At 37.7% G+C, this 26,792-nt stretch overlaps 1 protein-coding gene across 4 annotated transcripts in view; it reads right to left on the reverse strand.

Annotated features, from left to right (window-relative positions):
- Positions 1 to 26,792, reverse strand: part of LOC109856590 (box A-binding factor-like) — a 74,608-nt gene that overhangs the window by 47,056 nt on the left and 760 nt on the right. Inside the window, exon 1 of one of the 4 annotated variants that reach the window (XM_020432034.1) lies at positions 14,239 to 14,256. The exons of the other annotated variants lie outside the window; for them this stretch is intronic. The gene's annotated coding sequence lies outside the window, so the exon portion shown is untranslated. Of the gene's footprint in view, positions 1 to 14,238; positions 14,257 to 26,792 lie in introns of those variants that run through there. 4 annotated transcript variants of the gene reach the window in all.

The raw sequence follows: 26,792 nt of genomic DNA on the forward strand, positions 1-26,792 counted from the left end.
ATATATATATATATACATACATTCTTTAGTATGTATTAAGTGAATCATCTCCACATTTTTGTCTGGCAACGTTTTTCTCAACAGTCTGGTCGTGACAGTCTGGTTTGCGCAGCAAACTGAAAAAGAAAGTGAGACCAATGAAGAATGGTAGGGCGCAGCCCCCCCTTCCTACACGCATACACTTTCTACGAGAAGCAAGATTCAACATGGACGATTCAATTAGTACTTTCGTAAATTTTTAGTTTAACACGTTGACTGCCAGACGCATTTTCCATGGTTTGCCCAAGGCGCCAACGTGAATTTTTCATTATGCGATGCATATTATGTCGAAATATTATTTGCAGCAAATAAAGTGAGTTATAAAATCATGCTTGAAGCATTTTTCGTGCTGGAGGTCACCGGTGACCCCCACGGCGCTGTAGACAATTTTTGCGATTGCCCTTTATCCACATTTACTCTAATTATGTACTTTTATTATTTGCTGCGTCGTCAGTCACCGGTGACTCCCATGGCAGTCTACGTGTTAATAGATAATTGAAGCCCTGCGGGGAAGAATAGCCCTCCTTGCCTACACGTGTTATCCAAACAACATATTTACTTCAGAAATCGACACGATGTCGCAAAACATAGAATTTGTTTCTGAAACTTTTTTTGCAAATATCTCGGAAACTAAGGCCGAGCGGCGGTAACATGTATAGGGAAAAGTTGTTCAGAATCATATCCCTAACAACATATTTCAAGCTCATTAAAATCGGAGAGGAAGCCCCTAATCTAAATAATTACCATATATACTATATATATATAACTTGTATATATATATATAATAATATATATATATTGAATATTTATTTCGTAATTTATATATATATATATTCTCGATGTCTCTCTTTGAAAAAAAATAAAACACTCTTATAGCTGACATCTGACGTGTTCTAATTTGGATAACAAGATCTGTGTGTCGCCAGTGTGTACAACAACCAGTAACAAACAGTGTAACCTATTGTTTTAACAATATCTTAATGCTATATATACACAGTTTTTCAGATTGTATTACTTGAAGCACCTTATTCAAAAAAATTTCGATTACTTGAAGTAGAAAAATTCAAATTTGCGTAAATTTCTTTTTCTGGGAAAAGGTCGCATATCGGTGACATACCGCATTAACCCCCATGGATCTTCCATAGATGATCTTTTCTTCTTCCTAAATCGTCATTTTTTGAGTATTATTGCCAAAAGTCCTAATTTCGAATGGATCTAAATCAAAAAGTCTTTTCAACAGATCTTACACTTCACACGTTATTTATAGACACTTAAATTTGATTTTATCATTACATACAACTTGTCTATCTTGTGAAGATAAAGAGTGCATTTATATTTCTCACACAGACCGACAACGCCCGGCTGTGACATTTCGGTCGACTCGGAAGGTTTCGAGAGACGGGAGATTTTCGAGAGACGACAGGTCTCTCTTTTCTCCGGTCTCTTCCCCCCGTATGTGATGAGTTTCAGCCGTCACGAGTCGCAAACAACGTAACGCAGACAGCGCGGTGTAACACGAGAAGGGCACGAATTGCGCGACAGAGAGTGAAACGTTTAAGTGTCCGCCGCGCCTGCCGCCTTTTACACCACAAACCAACCCCTCTTAGAATCTTTTTATTTTTCTCTCTTGAAATTGCCGCTCTCTCTCTCTCGGTTCATAAGCGCCACTTCGTGAAAAATCCCTCGACGATTGATGAGCCGCCGCGTGGACACGCGCCGCATTAACGAAGCGTATCAGATTCCGCCGATGTAAATTTCACGACAAACGTCAGACGTAAAAAATTTTTTCGATCCGACCTGTTACGAAGATCGTTCGAGACAGCAATTGAACGGCTGCGTCGTGTGTTAATCGCGTTTTTGTCGACCAGTTCAGTCAGGTGACTAATATATACCGTCTTGTTTTGATGAAATACTTTCTTAATTATCGTGAAATTACTATTAATTCGCCGTTATCGGTTCCCTCGAGAAACACCCAACGACGAAAGTTCGACACTTCTGAAGAATTAATGATCGTCGAGGCGTTTTTTTCACGAGAGACGGTGGGCGCGCTCGATCCTTCGCGTGTCTGTAAAACAGAGCTTGTGTTCCAAAGTCCCTGCGGCCTCCGGTCGATCTTATCTCAACCGTGTTGTTGATGAGAGCGACGAAAACTTGACAGCTTGTTTCAGAAGTTTGTTAATAGCGCAACAGGCGTTTCCGCGTTATCGCGGAACTTTTTAGAAATGTACGCGCGCGATAAATATTTCGAGCACTTGGCGCTTCTAGATCTTGCAACCACTAACGTCAAATAAATATTTTCGTTCTCGCTACTTCATCAGACACTGCCGGTCTGTTGCTCTTTTTCCGCCCCCGTGTAATTCTAATAATTTTCGACAACAACGAATTTTATTCGGATGAAGATCGACGAGAGAGAGAGAGAGAGAGAGAAAATATATTCTCGCAAAACTACGCCATTCCCCGAAGTTGTGCAAAGAGTTCGACAATACAAATCTCTTCATTCCGTTGATCGATCCCCAATCGCTCTGCTTTGAAACACGACACGTCTCGTCGTGTCGAATTAATTTCGGAGGTGATGCGAAGAATCACCGATACCCGATCTCTCTCTCACGATCTCTCCCTTCTCGTGGGCGGGAAATTATTGCGCTCCCAAACAGAGAGCCAAATTTATCGATATTTTATAAATCGTGCGTAACTTTGTTGAAAAAAAAAAAAAAATCATCTTGGCTAAAAGAGAAAGAGAGAGACAGAGAGAGAGAGAGAGAGAAGAAAAAAAAACGAAGAGAAGCGAGCGAGGGAAGGTCTCGGTCTCTCGAAGAGAGCGAGACCAATAAATCAGTCATCGTGGAGGGTCGTAGGTCGCGGTGCTCCTCTATATAACTCACATTCGCCGCGTAATGGGGTTTTAGGTCGGAGAAACCATGCTCTTCGAAGATGTGAAAGAGATCGCAGCTGAGAATCATCGCAGCTTGAGAGCTGCTCTTATTAGAGCCGAGCTATAGATATTTTACGACTCCGCGATCGTATCAACAAAGGTTGCCGAAGGGACACTTGATAACTCTAGTTCTAGAAAAAAAAAAGAAAGGGACACTTGATAACTCTAGTTCTAGAAAAAAAAAACAAAACACTACTGTCGCACCTGTAGCACTGATGGCGATAATATAACGCACTTCGATAAAACTAAAAACATTCCACTGTGGTAAAGGTGGTAGTATTTAGAAAAGGTCACCCCTCTCCAATCTTAATGAGCTTAACATATGTTGTCAAGGACACCTTCCTGATTAACAATCCGTAAATTTTAGCCGTCGTTTGTTGTTTAAAAAACAGTTGTAAACAATTGAAGTTTCAAAAGTAAATTTTTAATTTATGATGAAAACGTTGATTAGCTCCAAATAATTAACAATAGTGTGGATAAGGCAGTTAGAGCATAAACACTGTTGTTGATGTGTACATGTGTAAGTAGTTGATTTATTTGAACTAAGTGGCAACTGAGCTACTCGTTATACCAAGTTTTGAAAAATGTACATCATATTGCGAAGAAAATAACATCAGCGTTTTCTAATATATTGATAAGGACCTAAAAAGAAGGTCGAAACGTCTATTATATATGCTCACTTAGTTCAAATAAATCAACTACTTACACATGTACACATCAACAACAGTGTTTATGCTCTAACTGCCTTATCCACACTATTGTAAATTTTTAATTTTCGACATCGTGTACATTTTTTTCATGTTGGAAGCGTGTAAGCAGGGGGGCTACGCTCTTCCGCAGAGGGGAGGGGCTCTGGAAATTTTCGAATATCTAGTGGAAAAAAAAAACAACGTGATTATATGTCGTTGTAAAACGCAGAATATGAAAATGTTCAATTATTTGCGTTCATTTTTTTTATATTTTTTTTTTTGTTTTTTTTTTTAGTTTTAAAAGATGTGTCACGCAAGAACGTAAGTATTTACATCTCGAACTTGCGCTCGCGCGTGATTTTCCCTCACTTTGACGGAAAGAGCGAAAAGGATTCAATTTTTTTTTTTTTATCTCTTATTATCTTTTCAGCATTCGCTCTACAAAATATCTCTCTCGAGATATAGTCGAATTTTTTTGTGTGTGCAAACAAAAGTGCGAAGAGAAAAAGTCTTCTCTGTTTTTCCGCAAACAGGATATTATGTGTGCGTTCTTGGCGAAAGAATTAACACACCTTTTTCGAAGGTAAATTTTAACGGACGTCTCTCGAACAAACTTTCTTCTTCGAACTGTGCTCGCCCCTGATTTTGCCATCTCGAGTTGACAAACTGCGAAGCCAAGTTTGCATTTGAATCGTGCACACACACATACACACACACATCGAATTGTGAACAACAATTGTGAACATTTTCATTAAAAACAAAAAAAAACTCGAGTCTTTCATCAATTCGACACCAAATTATTGTGTTTGCAACTTCTCATTTTATTCAAAACATATCAGATCTCAAAATATCACGAAGTGTGCGTGTGTGTGTGTGTGTGTGTCGAGCAATGAATGCGGAGAATGAACAGAAAGGAACGGAGAATCAGTACGGAGAATAAAAGCGGAGACGGGAGAAAGACAGAGAAGAAAATGTTTTGCCTTGCACGCAGTCAGGCAGGTTTACGGTACTTGCTGGGCTGTCGGCAGCTCTGACGTCACATCCTGAGTGGGCGGACATCCGGTTTCGTTGCCGGACTCCTGCTCCAGAGCGATAACAAAATCTATGCTTGTTAAAAAAGAGAGCGAGAGAAAAGGGGGAAGAGAGAAGGAAGGAAAAAGAGAGAGAGAGAAAGAGAGAGAGAGAGAAAAACTGAAATAAAATTTAGAGGAAGTGATCCCGCTAATTCGACGCCGTTAAATAATTTGTGTCTCGATCAACGTTAAATATTAATTACAATCTTATTTTCTTCAAAATTACGCGCACACGCGTGGTTCTCGAAATATTTTTCATTCTTTTCTTTTTCATCAGGTTGTTTCATCTTCATTGTTTGCTTAACGCCGCAATCATTGCATTCAAAAAGAGACAAAATCTTTTTTATTGCTAATTTGTTTTTGCTATAAATTGTTTTGTCATGCCGCGAGTTGATCTTACGCTCGTGGGAAGACACTATTACGACTACTTAAACGGAAATCATGGCGCCTTATACATTATCGGACATTGCATACCGAATGCGTCTAACCGTCTTTCTGGACAAACGTGTCTGACCACTTCGGTCGCTACGTCGTCGCACCTTTTGCGCGGAAACATAACAATTAGGGTTTGCGTTATCAGAGGGATAACGTGTCTTCCTTGAGAACTCGCGACATGTTTTTCGCGACGATAAGTCACCCGAGGCGATACGAGCAAATTGGCACGATCTCATTTTATCAAAAAAAAACTTTACAATTCGGATCAATTTATTTTTGCCGCATATGACGAAACATTTAAAGCAACGCGCATTACGATTACGGTTAACGAGTCTAAAAAAAGCCTTTTTTCACTTGAAAAGAATCTTAGGGTAAAATTTATTATGTACGCGTATCTCGAAATAAATTTTTCAAATAAGCACTCTTGATTTTTCAAAAAGAAGTCTGAGAGAGATAAGGGACATGATCCCGAACCTTTTTTGGAAAATTGCTGCTTAATTGTTGTCTACTGTTTAAATAGAAAAGATTTAAAAAACCGAAGACTAGACAGTTTTTTGTATGTTCTTTCTAAAGCATTAACCTTTTTTTACGGTTTTCGTTTTTTTTGTTACGATATAAAGAACGATCTTGAGTCTTTTGTGAAATGTACGAAAATAAAAAAAAAAAAAAAAAAAAACTACTCGAGTGTCACAAAGCGAAACATATCTATTTCTAACATTGCATTGTGCACACTAATGCGTTTCAGACTGAGATGCTTATTTGAAATAAAACTAGAAAAATCTTAAAAACCACAAATAAGCTAAAAACTATTTCTCACTGACTTCTAAAATTACTTGTATTCTTGAGCTCAAAGCATATATAGAAGATAGTTTCACAAATGATAATTAGATTCGGTCCTTTTTTTTCTTTTACGCGTTTGTATACACAGAAAACAGTTTGAAACTATTGTAAAGCGCTTTTGTAATTTCAATTCGGACGCCATGTGTCCTTGTGTGAAAACGTCGCAAAGTTCTTCATTTGACACTACGGTGCGTCTCCGAGAAATGCAATTATCTTTCTATACTATTGTTTCATGTACGAGCGAAAAGTGAAAAGCAACGAAAGTCTCCGGTACGGCATTGTTTGTTTTTGTTTTTTTGTTTTTTTTTTTATAATGCGCGTAATAAATCAGGAGAGCCAAAGGTCCAGGGTGACGATGGAACGTCGATTAAAAAACATAAGCAGAGTTTTTAACAAGTAAACGTTTCGATACCTTTAATGTGGATCATCTTCAGTACTACTGTTACAAAAAATTTTTAATCGACGTTCCATCTAGACCATCTGGACCTTTGGCTCTTCTGGTTTATTACGCGCATTATATTTTTATTTACCTTCGAGCCGTAATCTTTTTATTAATTGTTTTGTTTTTTATTAGCAACTAATAAAGTGTTAATGCACCAGGACTCGGAGAAAAAACACACAATGTGTGCTAAAATACCGCATCGTTTTGACCGTAAAGCGTGTGTATAGTTGCCGATAAAAAAAAAAATAAGAAACATCGCGTGAGCAATACGCGTAACACAGAAAATAATAAAAATGATAAACATAACAACGCGCAACACATCAATTATAAAAATTCAAGAAATAAATCACGGATAAAATATTGCGGATTTCGAAAAAAAAAAACAAAAAAAAATTGTACGTCACATTGTTCACGTCGCGAATCACAGATGGCATTAGTTCGCGGAACGTGTATGCATCGCGCGCGTGCATAACGTGTAATGACGTTCGTTCGCGACGCATATACGCGCGCACACAGAAGCGCATACGAGAGAAGTTCGCACGCGAAGAACGCACGCGGAGAAAGTGACCAACAGTAGTTAAGCTTCGGATGCATTTTACTACCGGAGAATTATTTTCTCAAATGCGTATCTCTAATCGTATTATACGATAACAAGATCTTCAAGCTGCGAAAAATATTTTGTTTGCAAAATGTTGCGTAACTTTATTATCAATGCGCGAGAAGAGAGAGATCTTGAAATGTTTTTTTTTGCAAATCTCGATCTTTCTCGATTATCGCGCGTCGGGAAATTTTCCTCGCGCAAAAACACGCGCTCGCGGTGCAACGAAGTAAAAATAAAAAAAAAAAAAAACGCTGACGTAAAAGCGCAACGCGAAGAAGTGCACGGGCACTTATTTTCCCGTCGATACGCGATTCGTATTTCTCGCATTAATTACCGCTCCGAGCTCGATCGCCTTTGCGCCGGTATTACACGCGGAACAATCGCGAGTCACGACGTTTCCTTATGGAACCCATAAAATATTGCACGGCAGTTTGTTATAATACCTCGTACGCTTTCCTGCGTCCTTCTCCCTCGATTTACCGTCACCTTCGTCGTTCTACCGCATCAGCGATTCTCATTTTGTCGCTTCGACGGCGATTTTCATTCGGAGAAGAACTTTCCGGCCGTTCTGATTCTTTTATTTATTTCGATTGTTTGTTTGTATAAAAAAAACTTAATGAATTTTCTTTTGCCCGATCCTTTCATTTGTAACATAACGTATCGCTGTGTTTTTGACGTTTTTTCGAAAAAAGTTTGTAGCTTTTACAAAATTGTTTGCACAAGTATACAAGTGAAATTTGTTTTCACTTACGCGTTTTACACTTGCGCAAACAACTTTTACAAGAAAAACTTGTAAAACGCAAAAAAATGGCTTGGTTTTTATTTTTAAAGAAAATTCAAAATTTAAAACCTACAGAATTTTCTTCATCTAGCAGGAAATAAGACACAAATGTACTGTGTAACATAAAACCAGACAAGGGTGTCGCATATTTGAAACGAATTAACAGAACTTAAACCTAAACCTAAACATCTTTAGTCATCGGTCTTTAATCATCGGCTCTAATCGTCGAAATCCAAAGAGCAATAATACCAAGAAAAAATGTAACGCGCGAACTCAGATGAAGAAAAGTGAAGGGAAGGAGATAAAAAAAAAAAAAACAAAAAGGCCGAGAAATCACGTCATATTTTTAACAGATTATTAATTATATGTTTTGACAAGTTTTAAATGCCTGACCGCGTACAACGTCTGGTACGTAGATAACAAAGAATGATGGGGGGCGTTTTCGGGGCGGGATTGATCCCTAAGGGAACAACACGCGCATGTGTTCCTCGTACAGTCTTTGTTTCGGAACGACGTAGACTCTCGGACTGCGTTATGGATTTGTTTTGAGTTTTACGTTTTGAGACACAATTAGTCTCAAGAAAAGTATCGATATCATTCGACACGGCGTCCGTTGGCGCTATTAATGACAGAGAATACGTCCCTCTTATCCCCCCACCCGACCCGAGTAGAAAATGATTAAGGTTTGCCTGCATTTTGCTCCGGGCGCAATCAGGTAATGTCATGGCTTGCCTTATTTTGGAAAACCTGATCCGGTGCTGATAGTGTCTACATCAGGGTTACCGTATTATTTGATACGTGTGGCCCTTCTGTCAGCGCCGCAATGAGGACTGCTCTATTAACGCTTCATTGTGGAAATCCTTATGCGGTCCTGATTGGGTTTTTGTCTAAAATTCTCTATTGAATGTGCGCGTGTGCACATTCTATTGAAATAAAAATCATCGAGATTTAGAAAACTTCATTGTGAAATTGCAATTTTCATACTGTTGTGTGAAGTGAAATAAAAAATAATGGATCGTGCGGAAAAAAATTAGAAAATTAACACGAATACGTGTTCAAAGATTTTGTGCGATTCGGAAAAAAGGTACGCACACAACATTATTTGTAGTTTAAATAATGTAGGTAATTATTTGTAGGTTAAATTACTATTATGTAGAAATGTATATATGTGTATATATATATATATATCCGGATATAACAGATACTATTTATGCCAATTGTAAAAATGTATCTGAGATTAATGTTGAAAAAAAACTTATTTTAATTCGAGATATTATTGTTGCCGAATACAAAAAGAATCAAAAAAAAAAAAAAAAAATTCAGGGGTTCATTCAGATCAAGTTTTTAAACATTGTGTAAAAGTTTAAAGTAAAACTGAAAATTAGAAAACAATCGAGGGTAATTAACCTTAAGACGATCCTAATTGCTCTAGTAGCTAATGAGCAATTGTATCCGCGAGATATCGTTGAGCAACTTCGGTATTTTTCCGACTCTAGTTGTAATGTAAACAAATATCGAGTGCACCAAGATCGTCGCTCTTTTTCGGTTACTCTCTTCAAACTGTCATTAGAAGACACACAGATTAAACTGTCAAAAATGATTAATCTCCCTCAATGAGTTGATCGCCGTAAAAGTAAAAGAACGTAAAATCATCACATTAGATACGTGAAGAAAAAAAAAGAGATTGATTGATTGATTGATTGTTGCTTTATTTTTTAACCGTTCCGGGATTAATCCCCTCAAGCGCAGCTTGAACAAAGAAAAAATTGTTTAATGCAATCAAAAAAGAAAAAAAAAGAAAAAACTTATAAACTAAGAGAGAGTATTTGTGTTTGGTAGAAATTCCAAAACTTTCCTCCTGAAGGAAAAATATTGTTCATTACGTATGTCCACTGGAATGCGATTCCAAACAACGACACAGACGCTTTTTAAAAGACCGTCTGGAAAATTCAGTACAGCATAAAAACTGAAACGTCAGAGAAAGAGAGAGAGAGAGATCTTTAGAAGACCCAAAAGAGAATATACGCGTGCATATTCGAATACACATCGAAAAACTATACTTTACTAAAGTAAAAAGATCATATACCTGCACAAATCTTTTGAAAGTATAACAAAAAGACTAGACAAGCTATTCTTTATTAACAATAGCCAATGTTGTTAACATGAATGTGATGTTTCAATTGTTTTACGCATCATCTTAAGATTATTTTAGGGTAGTCTTGAGTATAATGCCCGACTGTGAATAACCGTTTTTAGTTTTCTTTTTTTTTTTTTTACAATATTTGAACATGTGTGTTTAAATAAAATAATTCTCTTTTGTTTGTATGTATTTTTCGTTGTCTTTCTTGAAATATTCTTTGAATCTAAAAATACTTTTCTTTGTTACTATCAACAATCTTTAATCTTCATTGGGAACTAAGATATTCATTAATCTAATCTTTTAAAGAATTTGTCACAAAAGTACGAGTAACATTCTTTCGGTGTTTTTCTTTCTTTTGTTTTCTTTACAAAGTTATTTTTTTTTATAATACACAAAACACTTAACTCTCAACGGACGGTGTTTTGTTTTTCGTCACCTTAATTCGCCGGACGTGGGTCGTTTTCGTCTTGGGCTTTTTAAAAATATTAAATATTTCTAAAAAAACCTGAAACACAATGTCGTCACTCCCTACGTCATAATCCCGTAACTCCAAAACGCAAATTTTAGAGGAGAGCAATTTAAAAGTTTGAAGCTTCATATATAGTTTCCCTAGTTAAGGGATCTTTCGGATTTAAATTTTTACCTTACTTATGAATATTTTTTTTTAATACTTGGTGACCACAAAGAACATGACTTTCTGAGTGTCACTATGTAATAAACTGAAAATCCCATATGTGACACTTATGTAATTATACGTAGGGAGTGACGATGTGTATATGCTCTTTAAACTGTCTATTTTAAGACCACCATCATTAAATGTAGTGGACAAAAAAAATTTTAATTCATAATTTTTAGCAAATATGACAACAAGAAAATTACTTTCTTCACAGAAAGTAATTTTGCTCCAGACGAAAACGACCCATGTCCGTCCGTTGAGGGTTAAGACTGCGGACTCAAAGAAAATATTGTATCAAAACAATTGTATCTTAGATAATAAATTTAAATTTAAATTGTATCTTAGATAATAAATCATAAATAAATACAGAGGAGCGTATATATATAATAAAATCATTTTGCTCTCTCTCTCTCTCTCTCTGATCGTGCCAATAAATATTCCGAGTTACACGAAAAAAAAAAAAAAAAAAAAAACAAGCGCGCGGCAAACGAAATCCTTGATTTCTGACAATCGATTCAGTTCGCGTGCTCATTAACATGAGCTACGAGCAACGGTCACAAAGTGGGCCGAGTTGACGACGAGGTACGTACATACACATACGCGCGTTTTATGCGCGATAAGACCCGCATGAGGGGGCGCATTCGCGACGCGGCGGCGTATTTCCGCTCCAGCTTTCGTATGGGAAAATAAACTGCTTTTTCACCTCTTATCGGAGACCGCGACCCCACGGAAGACGGTAGACGCGGGTTGCTCAGCTGTCCTCTATTCCTCAACGGGACAAAACCGAAGAGGATTCACGCGCAACCCCTCGGACAAACGCGCAACCAGGTGCGCGAGGGAGGAACCGTTAAAGCTTGTTTCGTTTGACGGCAGATAAGACGCGACGAGTGTGTGAGATATCGTGAAATGTGTCTCTTCGTGTAACTTCGTGTGTTTCCGAAGATCTTATAGAGATTATCTCTGAAAACTCACTCCACAAACATTTTCTGAAATTCTGTTTCGAAAAAGAAAACTATCTTCCTAACAATGTTATTAGTATACAAAGATGTTTTTCGGGTTTGAAAACCCGCGTTAGTGTCATTTTCATAACCGCGTTTTGTGAACCATTTCAGCTCACTTCGTCAGGGTTTAAAGAGCAATCTGATACTTTAAAAACCCCCGATGAAATGAACTTAAATGATTACAAAACCCGAAAAACATCTTTCTATGATATAATACAACACATCGCGAAAGCGTCAGATATCAAACACCATTAGTAATTTTACGCTGTTTTTATAACAAACTGGCACGCGATATAGAATATTTATCGTTAATACCCCCACGTTCCGTGCGACACGTACCAAGGTCATTTAAAAAAAAAGGATTCGCGCGCTCTCTTTTGCGAGCTGTTTTATCGTCGTCACATTGACCCGATTATGTTCTCCGTGACGTCATCATTGTCAGAAACGAAGTAAAGAAGAAGAACAATCACCGTGTGGAACGAACCACAGTGTGTGAGAGAGAGAGAGAGAGAGAGAGAGAGAGGAAGTGCGCGAGTCTGCGTCGCAAAGGTGAAGAGAACGGGTGTGTGTTAACAATGCAGAAGTTTATCTCCGCGTCCTTGACTAATCTCTCTACCGCAAGAGATTACCCTATCAACACGACGCGCGAGTTATATACTTACGCTCTCGCGTACTACACCCGACACGCGCGATTATCAGTATTATCTACTCCGACAGAGAACGTAAGGACCCACTCCTGAGGCGAGCGCGAGAGAGCGCCGACATCCTTGCGTCAGTGTCTACGATCTCTTATCTCTGATCTTTCAGCGCGTCCGTGAACTTGCGACGTCGTGTATAATAATCTAAACCGGCGCGAGATCTCGCACTTCAGGACACTACGCGCTTTCTCTCTCTCTCTCTCTCTCTGTCTCTCTTTCCTGCTCTTCTCTTCTTCCTTGAATGTTTTTTCACTCTCCTAAACAAGCGATTAGAGTTCAGGGGATGACACTAGCGCGCGAAAAAACGATAAAGAACATACGATACAGTATAAACGAGAGAGAGAGAGACCGAGAAGAGAGAAAATGTAGGCGTGAACGCAAGTCACTGTCTTGGAAAGAAAGAGCGACGATGTACAACCGTACAACTTTAGAACACGATTTCCGGATCATTAAGTTACTTTTTTTTTATCGCGCACGTAGATTACAACGAGTCTTAAATTCGAAATGTATTTTTTACAGCTTTTGCGCGCTCGATAAAAGTTTTTTCAAAACCCAATGTCGCGAGCTGTCTTCGTATTAGTATAGTGTAAATTCGAAAATTTGTGCAAAATAAATTTCAAACAACCAACTCGCTCGCGAAAAAAAAAGTAACTATGGAAACCGTTCCGCGGCGGTTTAAAATTTGACGCCTCGCGTCAAATGTATGAAAAAATGTGTGACGTGCGATATAGACCGCGGGCACGTGTGTGACGCCATAGAGGAGGGAAAACCGTCGCTCTCGACCCCGAAGAGCTCGAATCGAACGACGATTGACGAGCGAACCTCGCTTCTGAATTTTCGCGTGTCCGCTGTGGTTTTTGTTTTTTTTTCCTCCGACGCGAAATCAAGTATTTTTCTTATAGTTGCAAGGATACGCGCAAGAGAGAGAGAGAGAGAGAGAGAGAGAGAAAGAGCGGTTCGTATGCGTGCATTTGTAGGAACCGGCGAGGCGAGTATGCGGCTTACATACATCGGGGCCACGCTGCAAAGTGCGCTGCTATCGCGCGCGACCGACCGCCGGGCGATACCTTATCTGAACTAGTTGCGAGACTTCAGTGACTATCAACGAGTTCTCGCGGACCCGAAAGACGCACAAGAAATTTGAGAAAACGAAGATCCCAAATTGGTCGCGATTGTTTGATCGACAATGTTGCGATTCGACTTGCAAGTGTCTCTCTCGCGTAACGTCCTTTTTTCTTTTCACTTTGTATATGACGCAGCGAAAAATTCTTTACATTAAGATAATAATTATTTAAACGAGACAGTACGAGGGGACTTACGTGCAAGTTCTCTTTGTCGCTTACTTATTGTCTTCGCATCGACGCGAAGGCGCCAGACGCAATAAGATTAAAGTTATATGGAATGTACGTACATTTGACACGCTAAAGTATGTTCTAAAATTTTACCTAGCGTTACTAAAGCGCCATTTTTCACGTTACGTGTATTATAGTTCTTGGTTAGGTTAAATACCAAAGACACAGAATTTTGAAATACCCTTAACAGGTAAAACATACCTGAGTTGTAGAGAGAGAGAGAGAGAGAAACAAAGATAATGCTTCATAAGCGAGTCAGAATTCAGAGAAGAAACTGACACAAGAAATATTTTAACCAACATTCCGAGGATTTGTTACACTGTAAATGTTCTGTCCATAATTAATGTCACTTTAATCACCTGTCTCGGAAATGAAACATTCAACCAAAGCGACAAATGAAATTCAGAAGTGTCACATTTCAGAAGTGTCTCTCCATATAATAATCCAGACGTAGTGTGTATTCATTTATTTTCGACTATTATTATTTATCTTCTCTTGTGTTGCATGTTTGAACAGTATCAAAAAAGCAAACTACCTACCTGTCGTTAGTGTGCGAAAAAAAAATTGTTCCGTAAAGATGGAAAGAGTCAGTTTGTCGAGTTAAAATTTGGCTTATAAAAACAAAACAAAAAAACAATCCAAAGGCAGGCGTAGTGGTGTTTCACAATCAAAACGATGTTTACAGACGAAACGGATGTAAAAAAAAAAAAAAATTCAACTTCGTACATTTCATCTCGAATTCCCGAAGAACGCGAAGAATGAAGAAGAGAGAAGAACCGAATTTTTTCAGGACACCGTGTACATCTCGGCGCGCGCTCTCATTTGCATAATATTTATATAGTAAAGTTATACGAACGTATTTATATTATCGCGCGAAAAAAATGCCGGACGGCGATCACGACGCAGGTCCGGATCAGACATGATCGGAGCTTCCGGAGGAGAACGGAGAAGGCTAAGAAATAAGGTTCACACTCGTGGGGCGCGTACACGCGATACATAGGTAAACACTGAGCGTACGGATCACTATGGGGAATCGGGTGTCGGAACCCGAAGAGATTCTTATCTGAATGATAATATTTCCCCCTGACATTCGCGCGCGCGCGCGCGCGCACGCACACACACACACGCGCGCGCGCGTCTCATTAGCCGCTCGCTGTCGTCACGCGCTGTCCTAAGCGCGATCCAAAGTCGAATATTAATGGCCGCGTGAAATTTTCCGTCGAGCTACAACGAAACCGCGTGTGTCGTTTCCGACTGGGCGGCGACAAAGTTACGACACAAAAAACAGCGTAACTTTGAGAAATGGTTGTTTCTCAAATTTTTTTCTTTTTTTTTTTTTAAATATACAATCTCCCCCTCGCACGATGATTCGTCAAACAGCTGACGCAAGCTCCTCCCCCGAGGGGAATTTAAAACGTAATACAGTCAATTTATTTTGCATTCGTGTAATATAATATCGATGCAATTTTCGCTGGCAGCCGGTGTGTGCAATATATATATATCGTTAAATAGAAAACGCATCGACTTCCATAAAAGCAACCACTACAGCCATCTAACTGCGAAGCGGTCGACTTGTGCTTTATTTTTCAGCTCGCCAGTAAAATCACGCCGCAATAAAATACTCGGCGCAACAACACGGTGCGGTAATACATACATACATAACGGTAATGTACACGCGCGGTTTAGCTGAAGATAAAAATATAAATCAGTCGTATGTAAACCGATATATAACAAAAATGGATATTTACATCCCGAATTGAGCGAAGAAGATCGTTTTCGAGATATGTACGAACGAAATACCGACAAATCTGACAAAAAGAGAGATCTTTTTCTATAAACAAACGTATTCTTTCGAAAAAAAATTACCCGCGTGATTTTCGAATGTTTTTTGTTTTTTTTTTTTTTGTGTCGCGTCGGAACACGCACGTTCCGCGGCGGCTCGAAGATGAGCACTGCAACGGGGGGATCTCCCGCGCGCGACTCGTAAAAAAAATGCGTGAAACAGCTTATGCGTCAGGTTTCGTTAGGCACCGGTATATCGTGAGATAAGTGGTATCGCGCTTTGCGGCTGGTACACACACCGGGGGCTCGATAGAGAGCCACCCACCATTTCCCGCGCCTAAGATAGAACCCAGTGTACGAGTCAAGATATCGTCGGGGCGTTTAGTCGTTCTCTGTGTGTGCATTATCACGCACTTCAGGCATTTCGTGAAATTCAGTCGCCGCGGAGAACCCGTCGACGGCACGATGCCACCAGCCGATCGATCTCACACGCAAAAAAAAAAAAAAAAAAAACAAAAAAGTGCGCAGTTTCTTTAAATGTCGCTTCGTCAATTTCTTCCGCCGTTTCCTTCGCTGGTCGTATGTGCGTTCTCGTTGCGGCGCGCTCAGGACGGAGCGATCCCTTCTCGCTCTGGACGTTACGATAGAGTTTTCTTCAAGCACAGGGGCTCGCGGAGAGAGAGAGAGACTCTTCTCTCGAGTCTCTCTCGAAAAACGAACGAAGACGCCGATCTCGAAGTGGGAGAAAGTGCGCGCGTGTGTGTAGCACGCGCGAGATGAGTTGCGCGCGCGCGCGCGGACGCGAAAGATTGCGAAAGCAATCCGGGAAACGTGCTCCGGAATAGTGTCACCGATTTTGCTCTACGAAATGAAATTGCCGCGTTTCGTCGATTGCAGCACCCAGTGGATGATTGTTGCGACAAAACAGAATCGCGGAGTTTCCCACCATTTGGCCGAGACACGCGCGCGCACAGTCTCGGGAACAAATCGCGTCTCTCTCGTATAGGTAGTAAAGAAAATTGCCGATACGTATAACTCTGGTTTCCCACAATCATCCTTCCCCGCTCATCTTCGTCCGTTTGAGATATATAAATGTTGGTTAAGTACCAGACATTCAAAAATGTACACACACAGAAAATGCGCGACGACGAAAATCGAATCGACGCGCGACACGCGCGAGAAGGAAAAACCGTCCGCTCGGCAGCACGAAACCGGAGCAAACCGAGAACATGTATTTTTCGTTAAAGATTAAGCAATTGTGCGACTCTGTTTGTTTCCCGTGCTATATGTCATCGCCTTGGCCTGCGTTGCGAAACACGGTCGGGCTTATCATTGATCATTTATATACAAACTCGCGGTTAATATAAAATATTATTTTTCTCTATCAAGCGAAAGAGAGACAAATACGCAAGCGCGGATTATATTTTCTAACTCGGTGGTACGTTTTTCCTCGAATTTCGTGACATTTTTATAATAACTGAGAAGGAAAGAAAACAAAATCGCTTTCGAACTGCTTGTAACTCGCGATATTATCATCTCAATGATACAAACGATACAATTGTATTTGTTATCTTTTCGAGGTGTCGATTCGAATCGAGATTTGCGGATTCAATTCTTTGTAATGTACGTTCGCGTCGATTCGCGACGCATTAAAGTTTGCGAAATGTTTCTCGATTACGCGCACGTAACATGGAGGCTCGTTAACGTGCCGTCGTGCAACAACAACCTTGAACGAAAAGCGTCGGCGTGTTTCGCGCGAGGGAACCGCCGTTAAAGTTTTTCACCGCGATGTTTCTTCGCGTGTTCTTCCGGAAAAGAATGATTAAAAAAGTAGTTTAAAAAAAAAAAAAAAAAACAATTAGGAATATTCTAAAACGAAGAGAAAAATAATAATTTTTTTAAGTCTATAACTTTAAAACGCACGAACGTTACATAATTTTTCTGATCGTGTAATGTTTTACATTTACGCATCGCAATGTAAAACAACACGATAATTCCGTGTTTCAGCGACACTCGGTATATCGTTTCGCATGTCGCAGCTCGCGATGGTTGCATCCGTTGAATGCCTGACGGTCCGAGGTGTTTTGTACTCGCACGCCCAGACTCGTTTCAGGAAACTCGAAAACAATACCTGCTGCCGGCTCCAAATGACGCAACAGTTGCCACCACTGTTGAGTACCTGCCGAGAAACTTCAAGTATAACTGTCGCTCTTCCGACAAGGAACATTAATGTCGAAAGTTTTTCACGCAGCGTTTCTGAGAAATTCTCATTTTTTAGTTTAACGAATTGCGTTTTTAATTTCCATATATAATGCGAAAGTAATTGTTCCCCTAAGTCGAGCATTAAATTAAAATAAAAATTGCGAGATCGTCGTCAGAGAATTTTTTCTCTTTGAATTGTTTACACGCATAATGAATACGTGTGTGAGTTTGAACACGGAGAATAAAATTGTATTAAATAAAATTAAAAAATATAAAATGTAAAATTGTTGCAAAAAGTCGCTAATAAAATTTTTAAAAGTCACTGAAAAAAGTTTTGCAAAACGTATTACCCAAAAGTTGGAAAAATATTTATAAGAGTGATTTAATTGAGTGGTTGTCATATTGTCATATGATTATATTTGCGAATTCGTCGAGTAAAATATACAACAACAAACGAGCTTATATGAGTGAGTTATTTCAACCGTGCGTTTGTGAACTAGTTCGTATTTAATTATGCTTATGTAAGAAAAAACAACGTTAAATTTCCATATGTTAAGTATGTTTGATTCCTTGAACCAAATGACGTCGCGCTCGGAAAGGAAAATTTTCACAGCGCGCGCGGAACTGTCAAAATAATAATTAATTCTTGCTTTTCTCACACACAAAGAGTGTCAATATTCTCTACATTCTGTTTATAGAGAAAAAAAAAAAAGAAAGAAGCGTTTAATTTCTACACAAAAATCACATCTGCTTTAAATATATATTCAAAAAGAAAAAGTCAACTTTTTATAGTTGCGTGAAAAAACAGAGGAAAATGTTTACCCAAACAACAGTATCGTCGTACGTCTATCAGAAAAAAAAAAAAACTCATTTGTGGAATATAAAAGTCTTTACCCCGTGGCACTTTGTACCATATGCTTGTATGTGTGTGTATGCACATGTGATGCGGTTAAGCTTCCGTATATATATATACTTCTTCGCTGGGGTTTGCTCACCAACTATAAAGCGCGTTTTATCATTCTCTCTCTTTCCAAATATACACACACTTTTACACTTATCTCAAAAATTTCACTTTCGTCATCGTCCGCATACTTTCGCGAGTATAACTTTCAGCTCTCTTTTCTCACTAATTTATTACGGGTTGAAAAATTTTTATTTGTGTCTGAAAATTGTTATCCGTGAAAGTAGGTTTAATTCTGATTTAGTTCTCAGGAGCAAGTGTTCTTTTATGATGATAGTTCTCGAGAGCAAACCGCAATTGTATTTGAAATTTACGAGTTTTTTTTGACGAGTTACACCGTTTTATCTTTCCCGGACCTAACACAAGGAGAGAATAGAGGTAATATATACTTTTTGCCTCTAAAAAGGTTTTCCACTACAAGTTAACTGACCCTTCTTTCTTCCTTTCCTTCTCTCTCTTGGAAAGAAAAAGCTTTCGCTTTCTAACACTCGTCAGACATGAACAATGACAACACAGACATTATCTTGCATTTCCATTATAACGAAGCGCCACCACCGACGCAGTATCTGTCGTTTAGTGCGCCTGTTCTAGCGTAAGTAGAACAGGCGTCTTCAAAAGTATACGAACGAACATAATTCACGATTTCGCGATAACAACTTTAACCTAAAAGGTAGAATCCCCGGAGAAAATACATACAAACGCGTCTGAAAAAAAAAGATGTGGTCGTACGTGGTTCTAAAATTAGACGTTGCGCATTTTTTTGTTTTCAAAACTCGAAAAAGTTTTTGCTGAAACAAACTGACTATCGACGAACTTAACATTAGTACGTAATATTATGCGACATACATAGTAAGCTTCTAATTAAAATAACATTTAAGAAAATTAAGTGACTGTAAAAAAAACGCGTGTATAACTGCCAAACAAAAAACATTTCAAAAATTAGAACATATAGTTCAGATATATTCTCTGCTCCAAGTATTTTTTTTTTCTCAAAAACAAAAAAATCGCTCGTCGGTGAATTGCGGTTAATTGCATTTGAAATAATAATAATAATAATAATTTAAAAAATTATTGCGAAATTGTACGCAATTAATGGTGTTTTTCTTTTGTCAGAAATTTGCGCGAATTATAAATAATAAATTAATTAAATAACATAATTTCAATTCACGATATGAATATCCGCAATTATGTTTTTTCACGTAATATACGAGCGATTTGCAAAGTAAGTATTAATATTAATCAACCGGATTAGAAAACAGCGAGCATGACAATTTATGGGATAAATATAAACGAAGGCGGAGCAAACACTAAGGTAGGAAGAGCTCGATTCCTTGTAAACGAGCCATTCGCGTTCTACCGTAGCGGCCATTTTAGAGCATCCATTATACGCTTATCCTCTATCTCCTCGCTGTCATCTTTCTATCTCTGGTTATCTCCGGTCTCTGATCGATGAGCGAAATAATACGCTTATCTTGATAATGACGCAAACTGTTATTGATCAGAGGCCATATAGATCCCGCGTTTAGAGAACAAACGGAGAAGAAAATTATTAAGTAATTAATTTTATCATTTATATAATAGTGACTACTACCATGTGACAAATATTTTCAATTAACTCTATTTCGACAATAAAGCTCATTCGATGCTATGTTCCTCCTCTATCAACATCGAAAGATAAACTATTAAAGTGCAATAAAAGTGTAATATAATCATAAAATGTATTTCGATACAATAAATGAAATCGTTGTTACATTTATTGTATTTAAAGCAAAGTGGTAACCACATTGTAACGCCAAAGCGTTAGATCTAGTTGTTTAATATATACGGAAAATTTTATATACATGAAATTCGTAGTTATGTATTCTCATGTACGTTGAACCGTGACGTAACGCTTTTCTAAAACATCCGATAATGGCTGGACTTGGATCTTTCATTTGTTATTTACAATGTACGTGGAAAATGTAAATATCGTAAATTTGTACAAGCAATTCTCATGTATTTACCGATTTCGAAAAAAAAAATACTTTTTTATTGTTTCTTATACACTTTTGTATCATTTTGATATTTTGATATTATTTATATTATTTTAATACATTTTTTTTTTCTGTTCTGTGCGCGAGTTAATTTTGTGAGCAAAAAAAAAATATATTACGCTCATACTCTACGTATGTTTATTTAACAAATTACACGTACGCGTTCTGTAAAATCTTGTATTGTTTTTATTTCAATCGGTTATTAATGTGTAATATGTAACATATTACATGTTTACGACATTACCAATCGTATCGTAAGGCACACGTAACGTACGTACGATAAGTTCCAGAGAGCAAAAATCTTTCCGTGAAAAAAAAGTAAGTCAATAGACGAATTATCGATATTATGACGTGAATCATGATGTTAAGTCGCGCGCGCATTTAGATATATTATTATTAGATTAAATTTATTTTCGCGTATTAATCTTGAACGTGACACGACGGCGATAACACCGCGTACATGCTCACTCAGTAATTATAATAGATACGCGGTATCAGACTATTTGGTAATTACGGAGGAGAAATGTTGTGTTATTCTCTGCATCTCGCATACAATATGCGCAAAATTATTAATGTCACGGACCGAAGAAAATAATAAAAACTTATATACGCCCGATAAGGACCAATAACACAGTAGCGCATGTATAACTATTCGTGTTCTCTCTCTCTCTCTTTCTCTCTCTCTCTCTGACGAGGAAAGAATTTTATCGTTTATTAAGAAAAAAAATTGTTATCGCCGCGCGAAAAGAGAAATTCTGTGATAGTTCTTTATGCGAAATGTAATTGAATCGGTTGTTCAGTAAAAGATACGCTTATTTAGCAAATTAATATTTCATTTTTTAATATAATTTTTTAAAATCATTTTTGTTTTCCGTGAAGATAACGCGTAAAACTTGTCTCAATCTCTTCTCTGTTCTACGAAGTTTAATTGTTTATTGATATATAATATTGCATTAACATGTATCATAAAATCGTGTAATTTTTTTGCAACTTCATCGGATCGTCGCTTCGAAAAAAATATTTTATTCCATTATATTCCGATTATCTTATGCAGATTTCAAGATATACTAGGTCGAAATTTTAACCAACAATAGTCGGTGCGGTTATGCGGTTGTTTAATTTAACGTGCGCGGATGTGTGTGCGGTCTGCATCGCATCCGCGCACGTTCTTCTTCCTTCTGAGCCAAACCAAAGTGACCTCCAGTTGATAATAATAAGCGCAAAGAATTTATATTTCAAAATATTATTTAAGTTACAATTAAACTGGCTCGAATAATTGAATAATCGCAAATCAAAAAAAAAAGGGCACCGCTAAGAGATGTAAAATAGTTTAATTAACTTATAAATAAAATTTACTTATAAACAAAAACAACACAGTTTTTTAACTTTTAATTATTTTCAACGCTGAAAATTTACTCAAAAAACGTAAAAGTTGAACGCAAAAAGACGCGCGCGCGATGGTCGTTTGAAAGTTTATTAACCTTTTTTTTTTTTTATTGATCCTTTTCCAGATATTTCTTTATAGTTATCTTAATTAAGATTAGATTTTAGTTTGTTATTCCAGTTCTCGAGTTTTAGAATCTCATGCCGCGTTTTATCGAACTGATCCACATTGCGCAATCTGTGACGAATGAAAGTCACGCGTCAAAGAATCATAAAACTTATATTCAGAATCGAAAACTAACGCGAGTGCGCGACGAAAAATTCATCGCGGCCCCGTTATCGAGTAAACGTTAATTACAACGCGATCACGCAATCAAGATACAAAGTTACACCTTCAATATCTACAACTTAACTCGATCACATAACTCGATCGAGCTGATTATTATTTCACCGTTGACCTACTGGTCGCGCGCTTTGAAGTTTTTTTGTCGTCGTTAGACAATTCAAATCCGGAAAGAAACGATTTTGATAAATTGATTTTATATATATATATAAAGACGAGTATGAGAAAAATTTGTGTGAGATCGAATATCGTAGAAAAAACTGTAAACGCGATCGTGTCGATGCAACTCTCAGCGAACAAGGGCGACGCCGAGCGAAGAATAACAGCAAAAACTACTATCGATATGACGATGGCGATGATTTAATATACATCGGTTTACATGAACCATGACTTTTGTACGCTATCGTGACCCCGCCGTTGAACCCGGGGAGCAGAGACACAAGTACCCGACTGTACGGCGAATCCAGGCCTTCGACGAAGGGGACTCGGTAGACAACGATAACGATTGCTATCATCTTTTAGTTCTTTTTTCTCTTTTTTTTTTTTTTTTCAAGCGAGTCTGTGTCTATTTTGTTGTAAGCGGTTCTACGAAAATTCTATTCCTCACAATTATTATTTGAACAACAATTTTAATAGTCAAACAAGTCAAGCTTGTTAGTCGAATCGATAAAATGTTATATATATATACATGTGTATACAATTTTTATCCGCTAATTGAAAACAAGAAACTAAAAAATCGAATCTTATGATCATCGGATTAAAATCCCGATTATTTAAGTTTGCCTGCGAACAGCTTTTGCGCTGCAAGAATTTTCGTCACAATTTTTATTGGATGTTTTAATTCTCAAATTTATGAACAATATAAAATAGCACAGAATTAAATATCAAAAAAATATCAATTAATAATTCATGAAGATGAACGGCGACGGAAAAAAGATTTTGCGTCACGTGATCGAAATCGGAAATAAGTTACTTCGTAACTTTATCGCGGTTAATCTTTGTACGGTAAATTTATTGAAGTAATTAGTTCACGTTGATTGCACAGACGATAAGAATACTCTATGACAAGTTTCAATATTAGAAACTGATAAGCATTATCGCGAGATCATTCGAGATCGTCGTGTATTTACGATCTGTTGATCGCAATTGTTATTTGAAACTAACGATATATATCGATATACTCGCGACGCGCAAACGAGATCAATCTTGATAACGAATTGTGTCTTTGGCCCAAATTCACACACACACACACACACACAGTTGTTAAATAAACGAGATTTTTCTGTATACGTAACAATAATTTATGTTTAAAAGAAAATTATTAAAGAAAATCGTTTCGATTTACTTTTAATCGTCACAATTAATCGCCAATCACGGTAAAAAAAAAACTTGATAAAAACAACTGCACAAGATGACTTTCTTTTGTACTTTGTTTACTGGTTTCATCGTCTGACCAAAACTAAAAACATCTTGATGTAACAGCTTGACATTTTGCTCTCTCTCGGAGTATTTGCGCAAATATAGTTACGAAATGAGACGTACAAAATCGTTCGACGCGATAATATCGCTCACTGCTTCATCTCTCTTTTTCTCTCTTTTTTTCGTAAAAAATATTATATTTATTATTTCAACGTATAAATTAATATTCACAATAAATGCGATGTCTGATACTTGCGGCTAGCTGCGTTGCGACAAGTTAAAATGAAAATGTAAACAATTAATGGAAAGAAACATTTTATGGGTTTGACAAGTCGGAGGGAAAGGGGATTGTTTGTGTAAAAAAAAAATTAATAAATCTTATATATAAATAAACCTATGATATAAAAAAACTAAATTAAAGAATGTGTGTGTGTGTGTGTGTGTTGAACTAAGAGACAGGACATTGTCCGGTTATAGTTTTATCAGCTGGAGAACAAACGAGGGCCGAAGTTTGTCTTATTATATTGTGGTATTAAAAGCAAACGGTCCATTTGTATAGCCGCACACGTGACTCATAAGATCTCGATTCGACAACCGACGGAATGCGTGACACAATCTTTGATTAATTAACTACCTGAATGGTTTTTGAGAGAGAGAGAGAGAGAGAAAGAGAGAGAAAGATGAATGTTTTCAATATAACTTCTGTGTCCGCGCACGCGCGCAGAAATTCTGAACAGCTATTTTGCAAAAGTTGTCACGGTGTGACAACTTGCCGTCATAATTTAACATGCTAATTTTAAAGAAACACGAAACTTGCTTCGTCACACACAGCCTTCGTAATAGAAAAATTTGTTTGACAAATGCGCTTCAAAAAAAAAAAAAAAATGCGCTCCTGGCACGGCTGTTTCAATGCCTGTAATTTCCGTTTTTTTGAAATCGATCGAGAGATTAGCGCAACAGACACGATGTAAATAAATCCGCGACGAGAACGGATCCTTTGAAATCGGGGAAAAAAAAAAAAAAAAAAAAGAAAACGATCGCGAAGATGTTTTCGAATATCGTGACGAACTGACGCGCGCTTAGGTGACTCAGGAAGATACGTGACGCAGCAGGCGAATGTTTAAACAGAAATATAATGGCGACCCTGAGACGGTCAAGTTGATAAAATTCAATTGCTCGAGGGAATGGCCGAACATTATTGACATTTGCGATTATACTCGCGCTAATATAAAACAGAATATTAAAACGCTGTGTCTACGGGGTGGCACGACTATATGTAAAAAGGCGATGTAAAAAGTTGCGAAAAATTAAGATGCCAATTTTAAGACGACACGAATGATTGAAATAAAAGCATAAAAAGTTTTTTTATAAAAAGTTTGCGATTGTTATTTTCTCTCAAGTAATAAATTTTATAAACTAAAGTGTGTGTGCGGGTTCGGTACAGAATAATCGGCATTACACCGTATCTCTCCGATTTTTATTTTTTGTTGCATCATTTTAATTGCTACACGTTATGCGACGATATATGTTTAAATACACCGAAAAAATTATATTCTCGTAAGTAGAAGATTTTATACTTAACAAATCTTCTTAAAGATTTTATAGATGATATTCTTCTGAAATTAAGAATATATTCTTTATTTAAGAACATAGTCTTTTTCGATAGTGAGATATATTTGTTTTTCCATAGAGGCTTTTTATATTCTAATCAGTATATATTCTTATCAATATTACTATTTAGGGAATTTTCCTCTTAAAATAAGAAACTCTTCTTGGCGTCTATTTTAATATAAAATATATTTAAAGTAAGTGAGATATCCTCAAAACAAGAATACAATTATTTCGGTGTAATATCTGTTTAACACTAGATATACCAGCTAATTAAATATACCTATTAAAAAATACAAAAAATATATTTGTTACGAATATATATAAAGTACCATTAAGTTCATAAAATGTATTCTCTACTTATAGCTACAATAGTCATAACATCATTTCGGAAAGCAAATGTTACATGCAGTAAAAATTTTGAATTGAAATTGCACGACCAGTCAAAATGACTGGTCTGGTAAATCTAGTGTTAAAAACTCGATGTTTTTTTTTTTTAATTTTATAACATTCAAAATAAAATATTCGAGAAAAATTGTATAACCCTTATGTTCTCTCTTTCTCCTTCGCTTTTTTCGTTTTTTCTTCTTTAATCCTCTATGCGTGCGCGTGTACAAAATAAATTGCGCCGCAAACTTTTTTTCATAAATTCAGCTGTCAATGTGGTGTTGTAACCACGTCTCGGCTGAAGCGAGGTGAGACTCGCGCGCACAACACGTGCGTTTTGTTTTTCAACTTTACGATAGAACGAAATCGTAAGGTCGTAAGGTCGATAATAATTGTTGTATATATATCACGCGTACGAGATTTTTGAACAACGGGAAATGTTTACCACGAGTTTTCCATTTCAAGTAACAAAAGATACCGCGAGAGAAGAAAAAAAAAAGACAAAGTTTTGACAGATGCGAAGACGAAAGAAAGAAGCTGAATGCAACCGGCGGGCGTATCGATCAAGTGGCTGCCTCCCGGCGGGAGTTTATCGCGAGAGAGAGAGAGAGAGAGAGAGAGAGAGATAGAGAGAAAGACCAGGGGCGGTGTTATCACTCTGATATCCACCGTATATACATCCCCCACAATCGGTCCCTGGTCTCCAGTGTCTCGCGGACCACCGGCTCAGTTTGAGCGCCTTTCGTCACACACTGGTTACATGCTTTTCACACTTGTTGCGTCGCACGTTCTCGTGCGAGATCTGCTTCGCTCGAGATGTTACCGCTGCGATCGGCGCTTTCGTACGACACGATCGTGGATTCGATCGCCGGTCATAAAGTACCACCGCATACACACACACACACACGTCACGCGTCGAACGTTCGATCGATTTATCGCGTTCGATCGAGCGCGAGATCGCGGGGAAGAGAATAA

The sequence above is a fragment of the Pseudomyrmex gracilis genome, unplaced genomic scaffold (genome assembly GCF_002006095.1).
Source record: "Pseudomyrmex gracilis isolate BER0280 unplaced genomic scaffold, ASM200609v1 scaffold_125, whole genome shotgun sequence".
NCBI lineage: Eukaryota > Metazoa > Arthropoda > Insecta > Hymenoptera > Formicidae > Pseudomyrmex > Pseudomyrmex gracilis.